Source organism: Crocodylus porosus, unplaced genomic scaffold (assembly GCF_001723895.1).
Source record: "Crocodylus porosus isolate Cpor-Errol unplaced genomic scaffold, CroPor_comp1, whole genome shotgun sequence".
In the NCBI taxonomy this organism is placed as follows: Eukaryota; Metazoa; Chordata; order Crocodylia; family Crocodylidae; genus Crocodylus; species Crocodylus porosus.
Window position 1 is genome coordinate 43,835,363 of NW_017728910.1, and position 12,852 is coordinate 43,848,214.

At 44.0% G+C, this 12,852-nt stretch overlaps 1 pseudogene; it reads right to left on the reverse strand.

Moving 5' to 3' along the window:
- Positions 1-4,403: 4,403 nt before the first annotated feature.
- On the reverse strand, positions 4,404-8,691 carry LOC109308317 (annotated as a pseudogene).
- Positions 8,692-12,852: the final 4,161 nt, after the last annotated feature.

The following is a 12,852-nucleotide window of genomic DNA, read 5'->3' on the forward strand; positions in this document are numbered from 1 at the left end:
CTGCTGGATTTGGTTGTCTTTGCCCGCAATGGACAAACAAACTGTTATTGTTAGTTTTTGAAAATGATGTAACCCTAGTGGTACTAAGAGAACTATCCAGAAAGGTCTCAAAATTATTTTAACTTTTGCTAAATGAGGAACTTGTAAACCAATTTATATTTATGTTTTGAAGGAACATAGAAGTTAAACTCATGAGAATGCTTAATAAAACTCATCTTAGCTTCTATTTAACACTCATTCCCTTTCAGAAAGGCAGAGCTTTTTATCTTCATGTTACTGAACCTGATCTCCCCAAATCAGCATCCTGGCTAACTTTCTCTTTGTGCCCTGGCATAATTCACCCAAGGGCAAGACAGTGGGTGCATCTACAAGAGCTGCTAAATGTGCAGTAGACTAATTCTCCTTTGCATTAGTACAGCAGGCAAAAACCATGCTAATGTGCTAATGAGAAAAGCATGCACAACACTACTGCACAGTAGCACTGGTTACTGTGCATTGTATTAGTACCTGGTACTAATTATTACAGGTACTAAACATAACGCACAGTAACTACAACACATTAATACATGTATAGATGTGCCCTGTATGTAGTACATTTGGGGAAGATTTAATACTGGTGTCATATTGGCCATAGTACCAATATCGATCATCATGAAGAGATCAATTTACACTGTCATAAATGGAACCAGGACTGAATGGAGATTTTATCAGGTTGAATAACCTGGCGAGGGGTAAGGTTGCAGGTGTGGGTTGGGACTAAGGAATAGGAAACAGTGGGCATGTCTACACATGCAAATGCTCCAGGGTAATTTACTTTAGAGTTAACCCACCTTAGGCAGGCATCTACATGTGCGGGGAAGAGGGAGCAGTTTTTTTGCTCCTGCACTCTCTCCTTGCACTGTCCCCCTGCAGCAGCCATGGACAAGGGGCCAAGAGACCGATGCCTCCTGGTGGTGGCTGGAACACTGCTCCCTGCCGCCAGAGCCCAGGCAGAGACAATGCCCCCCTTCCCCAGCAGCAGGGAGCTCCCAGCCCCCACTCAGCAATTGTGGAGCAGGGGCTTGGAGACTCTTACCGCACAGCCATGGATCCACAACCTCAGAGCCAAGGCTGGAAGATAAGACTCTTCTAGCCCCCACTCTGCAATTGTGGAGCAGTGTCTGGGAGCTCCCTGATGCTCAAGCAGGAGAACATTGTGATGGAGGCTTCCCAGCAGCAGGCAGCTGCTGCGGGCAGGGAGCAATCTCCCACCCCCTGCTGACAGGCTAAACAGGAGCACATTTGCTCCCCATTGGCTGTCTACACATACCATACTGCAGTGTTACTCAACCTGTGGTACGTGTACCCCCGGGGGTACACGAAACATGGGCAGGGGGTACGTGGGTGCTGCATTTTGTTCTTTGCCTGCTCAGGCCAGAAGTTCCAGCCACCACCCCTCCCACCGTGTCTGGTGTGCCAGGGCTTTCACTCTCCAGCATTAGTATGCTGGGGGATAGGGAGGGAGGCCCCACACAGGCTGCTTTGTCCCAGGCCACGGTGGAAAAAGTGGGACATGACAGGACTTCCAGTTTCACTTTTGCTGCATTGATTGGCAAAGGGTACGTAAGGTACCAAAGGTTGAGAACCACTGCCATACGGCACAGTAACTACTCCTGAGTAAATTTGCTATTTGTATTTATAGATAGCAAATTTACTCAGGATTAGAGCAAATTACTGCACAGTAAGCATCTGCATGTGTAGACAGTGATACTTACTGCACAATAATTAGCCCTTATCTCAAGTACAGCATCTCACATAGACACGCCGAGTGTATTCTAAAGACAATTTGCAAATTTCTATGTTGTATATTGCTTACAATATAGATAAACTATTGGGTGAAAATTTTCAAAGTGGTATAAGAGATTTCCATTAAAATTAATGGGAGATGTATCTAAATACCCCGACTACCTTCTGAACACCACTGCCTTTGGACAATTACTGTAGTATACTGTAATATATTTATATGTGGCATAAAGAAAAGACAGGTGAGACCTTACTGGATGGATAGACAAGCTTTCAATATAATTAGTACTGTATTTGAACGGATGAATCAAGGCTTCAAAATCACTATGGACTTGGCAAGTAAAATTTTTATCTTGCCTCTTGGCCAAAAAAACCTCAGTGAATGTGGGCTCACCAGATACAGCAGTGTATCCCACTACCTGAATTTAATTCAAACCATTCTGTGCAGTCCTTATTTTAATCCTTTCATTTTGGTTTTGAATTACTGCATATATGGCACAATGGAAATATTTTTTCAAACTTAAATTAAAAACATGCTTTGGGAGACAAAGCAAAACTTTTTCTTCAATGCAGAGTGAAACTTCTTTAACTTTTAGCTGAAATACAGCCCTGGTAACATTTTACTTGAAAACTTTATTATATCATTAGAGAAATGCACTTTGGGAATGTGCTTTTTGCTCCTTGGAAACCCTAATCTTTCACAAACTTGCCAGAAATGTTCTTCCAATCTCCCTAGACTATGTGATTGTTCTAAATGTATTCTTAGAATAACACGGAAAACGTAGTGTGTTGTGTCAGTAGGGAAACCCAAAAGTTCTACTTCACTTAGTCTGTTTATTAAAGATACCACAATACTTCTGGCTTATGCAAACTGTTATGAGGAACCTCACAATGGTAAAACACTTTTTTCACAACTCACTGTGTGAGTTGGCTTAGTGCTGTTGTTGCTGCTGATGCAGCCTTTGTCTCGCATGCTTTTCTTGCCTGAGGTCATAACAGTTGTTTTAAAAAGCTTATCCCTTCCTTCCCTTGCTGTACAGCTGCCTCTTTAAGACTGAGAATAAAGAAAAAAATGAGTTGGTCAGTTGCTCTTAATCAAGTGTACCTTTAACATCTTCTTGAAGAATCCCCTTGATCACCTACTCTTCATTTTCCTGCACTCAAGTTTACCAAGAAATTGCTTAGGCACCTGTTCATCATCCATCGAAGCCACATGTGTGGTCCATCAGAGCTGTCCTTCGTTATTAATGATTCAATAGATGTGCATCCTGCAGGGCTTTATCATTGGTCAGCTTGTCATACCACATCACCAGGGAAGAAACATTCTTTGATGGAACTTCTCCAGGTGATGGGTGCAGCTTCTATAGGCCCAGTTCTCACACACTTGCAGCAACATGCTAATTAAGACCTTTGATCTGATGGACAGCTTTGTCTCTCATTGACTCAATACCCATTTTGTAAGCTTCCCAAGGGCTGCATTAGCTTTCTGGCTGAAAGAGACCAATTCACCATCAATGCTGGTATGATGGTTCAAATACTTCCAAGGTATGTGAATTCCTGAGTGACTGATGGGTATAGAAGAAGCACTATTCTTTCTTCTAGATTGCTTGGCCCATAATCATGGTTTTTCTCAGGCTGATAGTTAGTCCAAAGCCTGTTGTAGAGATAGTGAAATGGCATAACAACTGCTGAAGATTGTCTTTGGGGGGCACTACCACCACTCAGTCACTGGCATAGAACAGTTACTGTATAATTCATTTGGCAACTTTAATCCTATCATGCAGGTTCTGGAGAGTTTAAACAGTCTTCCTTGCAATTTGTAAGTGAATCCTGACACCCACATCATGTCACAGAATGCCTTGTTACAATCCTGCGAAGAGTAGTATGAATAGTGTTGCTCAAAACTGCACAACTGTTTGGCACTATTTGTCACAGGGAAGGAGTCAGACTCTGTCTACTTTTAGTCTGACACACATGATATTATAGACAGCTAAGCTTTGCTACAAGGCGCTGAAGTTCAGCTTTGGCTCACTGTGTCAAATGGTTTTATCAAATCGATGGAAGATTTTTAGAAATCAAGATTCTGCTTTCAGCACTTCCCTTGGATTTGCTTGGCAGGTAAATCATGTCAGCCATTCCACATTTTACCCAGAATCTGCATTGTGATTGTGAATTTTTTTCTTTCAGCAGTCATCAGTTAATGAGAATCCTAGAGACGATCTTATCAGCCAGGGTTCATAGGAAGATCTCCCTGTAATTATTACAGAATTCTTCCCTTCTTCATTCTGGATATGCAGCTCAAACTATAGGGTATTTGCCTTGTAAGAAAGGGGCTATAGTTTCAAGACCCAGCCTTTTCAGTTGAGCACAAAATGAGAAGTCCAGACAGAGATGGAGAAGAATGATGGAAGTACTGAAATAAACTAAATTACTTCTTTAAAAGTTTCATAGTTTCATAGTTGTTAGGGTCAGAAGAGACCTCAAGAGATCATCAAGCCTGACCCCGTGATCTGGGCAGTAACCCCCTGCCCTGGGCAGTGTTTTTTCATTTGTTTTGTTGTTGTTGTTTTGGGATTTTTTTGTTTTGTTTTGTTTTGTTTTGTTTGGGGGTTTTCTTTGCAGTTTTTTTATTTCTCCAAAGCAAGAACCTTTCTGTCAAAGGTCAGCATCCTGTGCTGCAATGCCTTATCCATGCCTAGGAGACTAAGGAGTCTCCCCCCACTTCCAATTGTTTCTATAAAAGGTTCTGGGAGAGAAGAGATGCTCCCAAGTATCTGGATGGTGAGTGATGAGAGGCTTTCCCCACCTTGCTAGTCTTTTCTTACAGGCCTGTATTTCTTATTCAACCCTGTGTAAAGAGACAGCTACTTCCAAAACCTTATAGACAGCCCACCTGCAGGACTAAACCAGGAATCAACATCAGCAAAACATTTACCCTTTGAAGGGAAGCTGATTCCAAAGTACTACCGAGATATGGGTTCAGCCTGCATCTGATGAAGGTGCTGGTGAAGTAAATGATCCGCAGACTTCTTTCCAGATAGACTACCAGTCAAAAATATTCAATTCCAGAGCTTTTTAGTTTGCTTGCGATACAGCTTACTACACTGACTCCCCACAACCCAGGCAGCCTCAGAGAAGCTGGTAAAAAAATGTTTAAGAGTCCAGCTGAGGCACTTTCCTTTTCTTCTTTTTCCTACCAGCCACCTTGTTCCTGACCCCTGTGGCTTCCTCCGTGTCATCATTGTCATTGACCTCATATTGGGATGGTTTCTTTTACTCTCCTTGCTCCCTCAATTCCACTCAAGCAAATCTCTGGGCTTCAGACACACATTCCGTCAGCATCATGACCTCCTCCTCTTGTGTTGGGAATGCTGGCATCTTCTTGCCAATCAGGTGCTCAATGCACTGGAATAGCTCAACATCATACTGTGTGATGAAGGTGATGGATTTGCCAGATCTCCCAGCTCAAGCTGTCCTCCCCACACGGTGAATGTAATCCTTTGAGTGAGTGGGAACGTCCAAGTTTATCACCACATCCACATCTGGGATGTCCAAACCTTGCTTGCAACATCTGTAGCTAGCAGAATGGAACACGCCTTTGCCTTGAATTTTTTCAGGGACCCTAGTCGTTAATTCTGACTCATTTGTCCATGGAAGGGAATGTCAGTGAACCCTAAGCTGCAAAGCAGGAGAGCAGTCCTCTGGGTATTATTGCAGGTACAGCAGAATATCATAAAGGAATTTCCAGCCAGTTTATTCAGAAAATAAACCAGGTAACTGTCTTTGAACTTGGAGGGGATGAAAACGTAAATACTGCTACAGTCTTTCAACCTTCTGATACTTGGAGGTGTTGCAGGGCAGTGAAGTGCCCTGCTCCTAGAGAAAAGTTACAGGCGTTGGTTGCTGGGGCAACTGCAGTTTGGTCAGCTGACGGGAAGGGGGCAGGGCCTGGCCTATATAAATAGCCTAGGCTGAGGCCAAGGAGTCAGTTCCCCACTAACATTCAAGAGAGAAGGAGTTCTGCTGGAGGGTGCAGCCTAGAGCAGCTTGATGGTATGAACAGCTTTGGCTCGAAGATACTGGGAGAAGAAAGCCCGGGTAGGGGATTAGATTGATGAGTAGCCAGAGAGCTTAGAGCTTACAGTTAGCCAGGTGGCTTAGTACTTGAGTTTGAGTTGGGGCCGATTGGCTGATGGTTTTGTTTGTTGTTACACTAGAGGACCGGGTGAGGCTATAGGGGGTTGGAGGAGGCCTCATAGGAGCTCCCCAGTAGAATGGGGGGGTTCCTGGTGCCAGAGAGGGCACAACAGTCTGGATTAAGGGCCAGGTAAGGCCGAGGCCGCCTGAGCCCGATTGTGGGAAGCCCCAATGGGGTGTAGGACCCGAAAAGGGGGTCTGGAGGCCAGGCACGGCTATGGCCACCTGAGCCTCAATTGCGGGAGCTGTGAGGCAAGGCCCCAGTGCAGGCGTGAGCGTGAGCAAGGCCCAGTGGGGCAGTGTTGTGCGGGAAAAGCCCCAGGGAGAGCGATCATACACAAACCGCAGGGAAAAGGCCCAGGGCGGGCAGCAGCCGTGGGAAAAGCTAGGGTGTGCCCCGTGAGGGTGCATAAGCGAATAGCCCCAGAGAGGGCGCGAGTACTGGGAGAAGCCCCGGAGAGGGCGCAAGTACTGGGAGAAGCCCCGGAGGATGTCCACAAGGCACGGGCTATAAAAACTGACTCAACAACATCCGGTACATCTGAGAGGTTTGGGGCATGGTATAAGGGGTGGTAGGAGCCACGCATAGCCCATAAGGCTGGGTGCAACAAAGATCAAGTTATACAGAGCAGGGGCCAGGATAAATAAGAACACCGTGTCCAAGGGGACAAAAAGGCAGCCTCCCTTAATACTTTTGATAATCAAAGACGTGGCGGGTGAGAACGAGGGTGCTTGATCACTAACTTGGCACAGTAGGGGGCACCAGGAGAGATCATGGCTGCTCCTAGGACCCCGCGCTGTGACAGGAGGAAACAGCACATTTTACAGGATCCTTCAGAGCAGCACGCTGGAGTGTTTATACCTTCTTGGTCATGGTGACAGAAAAAAGAAATATCTTCCTATCTTGAGGAATCACTTTCAGGATCTTATCTACCTGTCTCAAAATCCAAGTTGAAGATTCAGTCAGCTTCATTGGTACTTGAGATCTCGCAAGTTAGTCTCATCAACATTGCAATGACACTTCTGTTCTCTTTCAGCATCTTCATTCTCCAATCACAGAAATTGAACCAAGTCTGCTTTTATTATGTTCAGCTGACTACAAAACCACAGTATTAATCAAATACTTATTTTTGCCAACATCAGGCCCCTTTGGTCCTGCTTATTTTCTAGGGGGGGTTGCACAGTCTTTGCTGATGCTTGTCAGTCAGGTTTCTAAGCTGGGCAGAGAAGTGGATTTCAGAGAAATCTGATGAATACTCCTTCAGGACTGGCAAAATTGGTGTCATCTCTCTGAGACCAGACAAATAAGAATTTACCTGCTCTATCTAAGGGTCAAAAAGTGGCAATTTTATGTAAATAGTTCAGCACCCCAATTTGCACGTTGGGATATGCTTTTTCTTGCATGATAGCTGTTGGTTGCCACTGCCTTGCTGCATCTTCTGATCTTAGATTATTTCTCTAGGACTGTCTGATCTAATTTAAACACTGCTTCTCCTGGGGATGGAGAAAGACAACAGACAATGTGTACACGCCCAAAGGAGCAAGAGGAAAATGTTACTTAAAGAAACAAAATGTCAAAGTGATGCCTATCTTGGTGCACCAACATTTCTATCCCAACAGCTTTACATCATCCATGGGCTTACACACAGTCCCTCTTGTCCCTGCAGGACTTCTAGTCTGGAGAGCTTCAGTTAGATTCTGACCTCTCTTTTCTCTTCTGGCATTTTATAAGAGCCAGAACTGGGGACACATAATCTGTCCTTTGTAAAACTTTTAAACCATATAGTGATTGCTTGATTGCTATTTGAGTTTAGTATCTCATGAACACAGGAACATCTGCTAGTATACAGGTGTCAGACAGGTTCCCTGCTCTTACAAAGGGGATTAATGCTATATCTGATAAAACCATTAGAACAAGTATAAAACAAATATTTTAGTACAGCCACTGTAGCATGAATTGAACATTGTAATCAAGATTACAATCAAATGTTCTATAAACTGGTGGGGGAAATAATAAAATTCAGCTATAAATTTTTATCCAAGCATAGTGTTTTAAATAGTAAAATTACATAACCAAATAGTAAACAGAATTACATCCTAGCTTGAGAGAACTCCACTAATGCTTTTGTCTATGATTATAGAGTATGGTTATGCAGTTATACAGTGTGTTTGTGCAGTTACTAATTTGTGCGTGCAAATGTGTATATTCTTCTGTAATGGTTGGGAGAACACAAATTTCCCAAGCTTAATGCCAATATCTGAAAATGTAGTACTCAAAGCATGACTGACTATGCTGTGGGTGTATATCTAAATACCTAGCACGATGAAATCCAGGCTTATACCTGGTACACACACATGTGTACACAATCTACCTGCAGAGCAACTACATGGAATTCACCTTCTTTGTAGGAAGGAAAAAATCCATAAAGTTGGTACAGCTTTAGAAAAGTAATGTCCTTTGATGTAATGTGCCTCTTTTCTTGAATTATGAATATGCAAATCTTACCAAGAAAATTTGCAAATCGAAATGAAATAGCTGACTGTTCACTCCATCAGTTGACCTTGCTAATGATGACTTTTTTTCAATTATGCAAGAGGCAGCAATGAACAATGACTTACCTCTTTCATTGCAATTGGGAAGTAATGGAGATACAAGTGAACACACTGAAATTTAGCTTCCCTGAGTGGTGTGTTTGAATGTGAAAAGGTCATTATGTCATTTTTGGGCGTTAGTCAGGAATTGCATCTGACATGATCACATTTACAAAATAAAGCCCAATGAAAGAAAGGAAGGGGCAGACAGGGTATCCTTGGTAAAGAAAGCTTATCTAAGGCATACTGACCACTCTAGCAAAGTGCACATAGCCCAATTAGCTCTCTGTGTATCCTTCCCTTCCTGTTATTCCCTGTCCAGACATAAGTCTCCAAAAGCTCCTTCTTCAGGCTATGAGAGATGAGTTGCTTTTCCTAAGGTCTGACAGGAAATAATTTTAAAAAATGGAGGAAAAAACGTTTCCTGTTGGCCTTGCGAACCTTAACAACCAAAAAAAAATACAAGAATAGCAATTTGCACACAAGTGCAATGAGTCAGATCTTCAATTGGATTGTATCAGCCAAGCAAGCTATATTGAAACCTAGGACTGAGCCTAGCACATCATGTTAACAACATGTTAACATTTCATTTTACTAGGACTCCGTTTAAACTTAAGACATTTAAAAAATTGAATTATTTAAAGCTGTTAAATGTATTAAAACATAAGGGATAATGTTTAGGGCCCTAGTCCTGTAATTGGATCTGACCAGGTGAGACTGATTGAAGGATGAAAGCTGTAGTTTTTAAATGGGAATTTTAAGACTTTGCATTTTAAATCTTGTTAAATGCAGCTTGTAAAACCTGTTTCATAATATAAAATGGGTAACAAGAGTGTGTTTGGCAGCACATCATTTACACTGAGAGTAACTAAAAAGTGCTAATGTGTAATTTTGCTGCCTCAAGCTACTAATAATTTATATGTGAACAAGTTCATGAATACAGAATAGTATTAACTTCACCTAGGTATATCCAGCCAGGAGCCATGCAACATTTACTGGATAGCTGATTAAATGTACTTCGGTCATAATTTATACCCTCTATTCTGCTTCCTTTCTACAAGTGATTGACAATTGTTCTAAATGAAGTAACCATTTGGAACTCGAGTCTATCAGAAATGAGTATAAATGCATGTATTATGCATGTGAGGGAGAATACCAGAACCTGTTTATTACATTTGTTTGGATTATGTTTCACCTGAGGGTGGTAAGGCTAGGCAAACTTGTGCACCCTGGGACTCAGGAACAGCGCCCTCTCCTCCCCCCCCCATATAGATTCATAGGTTCATGGATTGTAAGGGGCTGGAAGGAACCTTGCAGATCATCGGGTCCAACCCCCCAGCTCTAGGCAGGAAGACAACTGGGGTTAGGTGACCCCAGCAAGGTGACTATCTAGTCTCCTCTTGAAAACCTCCAGGGTAGGTGACTGCACCACCTCTGGAGGGAGTTTATTCATAGTCTGGACAACCTGACTGTGAAGGAGTTTTTCCTGGTATTAAGCCTGAAGCGGCCTTTCAGGAATTTGTATCCATTGGTCCTGGTGTTACCCAGGGGTGTCCTAGTGAACAGTTGTTCACTGAGCTCCTGATGCACTCCTCTGATATAGCAGTAAGCCGCTATCAAGTCCCCTCTCAACCTTCTCTTCTTTAGGCTGAAGAGGCCCAGGTCCCTCAGCCCTTCCTCGTATGGCTTGCCTTGCAATCATACGGGTGCCCCTTTTCTGGACTCTCTCAAGTTTTTCTATATCCTTATTGAAATGTGGTGCCCAGAACTGGACTCAGTACTCCAACTGTGGTCTCACCAGTGCTGAGTACAGAGGGAATATCACTTCCTTAGTTTTACATGAGATGCATCAGTTGATGCATGTCAGCTTGTTGTTTGCCTTGCTGACTGCCATCTCAAACTGACAGGTCATATTCATATGATGGTTAATCATTACCCCTAGGTTCCTTTCTGCCATGGTGTCAGTCAAGCTGTCACCACCAACCCTGTATGCATTTTGAGGGTTGTTTGCCCCCAGATGGAGCACCTTATACTTGGAAGTGTTAAACTTCATCTGGTTCTGGTATGCCCAACTCTCGAGCCTGTCCAGGTCCTCCAGTATCTGCAGCCTATCTTCTGGCATGACCACGCTGCCCCATAACTTGGCCAGCGAGCTTTTCACTCTCCCACCCAAATCATTGATAAAGATGTTGAAAAGCACCGGTTGAAGCACGGACCCCGGAGGGACACTACTGGCCACTTTGCACCAGAACAACACAGATCCATTCATGAGAACTCTCTGGGTCCTACCCTGTAGCCAGTTTCCCACTGAACGATTGAGCAGCTGAACCCACAATCTTCCAGTTTTCTCACAAGGATATCATGGGATATTAGATCAAAAGCCTTTTGGAAGTCTAGGTATATAACATCGACCTTGTCTCCTATGTCCAGGTGGAGAGAGACCTGGTCACAGAAGGAGTCAAGATTGGTAAGGCAAGATCTACCAGTGACAAATCCATGCTGGCTGTCATTCAGAATCTTATTTTCTGCAAGCTTATGGCACATAGATTCTTTAATGAGCTTTTCCAGGATTTTCCCTGGGATGGAGGTTTGGCTGATTGGCCTATAGTTGCCCGGGTCCTCCCTCTTCCCCTTCTTGAAGATGGGCACAATATTGGCCTCTTCCAGTCATCAGGGATTTCCTCCATGCACCATGAATTCTGAAAGAGCTTTGCCAGGGGTTCCGTGATGACGTCAGCCAGCTCCTTCAGCACTCTCGGATGGAGTCCATCCAGTCTTGCTGACTTATAAAGGTACTAGTTTTTCTAATTGGTATTGCACCCACTCAGCATCCACAGTGGGGAGGCTGTCAGTCCTGGTACATCCCCTATGAGCCTTATCTCGCTTGACTTTCCCCATGGTCTGGTGAAATACTGAAGCAAAGTGGGCATTCAGGAATTTAGTTTTTACCTGAATGTCAGTTACCAGCTGTCCCAAGGTGTTATGCAGGTGTCCCACACTTCCATTTGTTTTTCTTCTACTGCCTACATACCTAAAGAAGGACTTCTTATTGTCCTTGACTCCCATAGCTAACCTAAACTCAGTCACTGCTTTGGCTTTCCTGATCATTTCCCTACAAGTGCTGGCCACTGTTGTATAGAGAACCATCCTTAGCTTCCACTGTGTGTACACCTCTTTTTTCTTTTTAAAGAGGACTGCAATGTCCCTATTAAGCTAAGAGGGCTTGCCAGCCCTTCTGCTACCTTTCTTCTTTGCAGAAATGGTTTTCTTTTGTGCACTGAGGATCGTATCCTGGAGCAATGACCATTCTTCGTGTACCCCATTTGCCTTGCCTTCCTGGTCCTGCATCATCCCCCTTCTAATGCTCTGAGCCTGTTGAAGTCAGCATTTTTGAAGTCCGAGACTTCAATCCTGCTAGTTGATTTATCAAGCTTGCGGTGGACAGTGAACCTGATAATTTCATGGTAATTTCATGGTCACTGTCACCCAGGTTACCTTCAATATTCAAGCCGCTCACCAGATCATCTCCCTTGACCAAGACCAAGTCTAGGAGAGCGTTACCCTGGTTGGCCCTTGCATTTCCTGGGTCAGGAAGAGCTCCTCAATCACAGTCAAGAAACTGTGTGAACAATATGACCTAGCCAAGTGTTCCCCAAATCTATGTCCAGGTAATTGAAGTCACCCATGACAACCAAGTCCCTTGCATGCCCTCACTGCTGCTGGGACCTCTACATGACACGGTAGTGTGCCCCAATGTTCCCTCCTCCCCTACAGCCTCAGCCTGGTCCACCACTTTAAATAACAACAGGAAATAACGTAGTAAGCAGCACAGTAGCACCAGCAGCATCTCAGGCAGCCAAACTGTGACAGAGCCTTTCTTTCCTTTTCTGCAGGAGCTTCTTCTCCAGCAACTAAGAGAACTCTCCCTGCCAGCCCCAGCCCTGGGGTTTAGATGTGCCCAGGGCCCTGCCTCCTTCTGGTCAGCTGACCAGGGACAGGTGCTAGGGGTGTTGGTCTAAGGACATGGAACTGGCAGACAAGGTCCTTTGGGTCAATATAATCTAGTATCTTTTAGTAGACCAACTGAATAATTAGAGAAATATATCAGCAAGGTTTTGGGTTGAAAAACCCTTCGTCAGGCTGAGGAAGCACCTGCAGTTGGTTTGTGTGCTGTTCCTGAATGGAAGGAATAGTAAAGAAGCCAGAGGCTGGCATGCAATGCAGGCCAAAAGCCAGTCAGTGAAAATGGAAGTGGCAGCGTCAGGGTGTGAAGGACAGGGG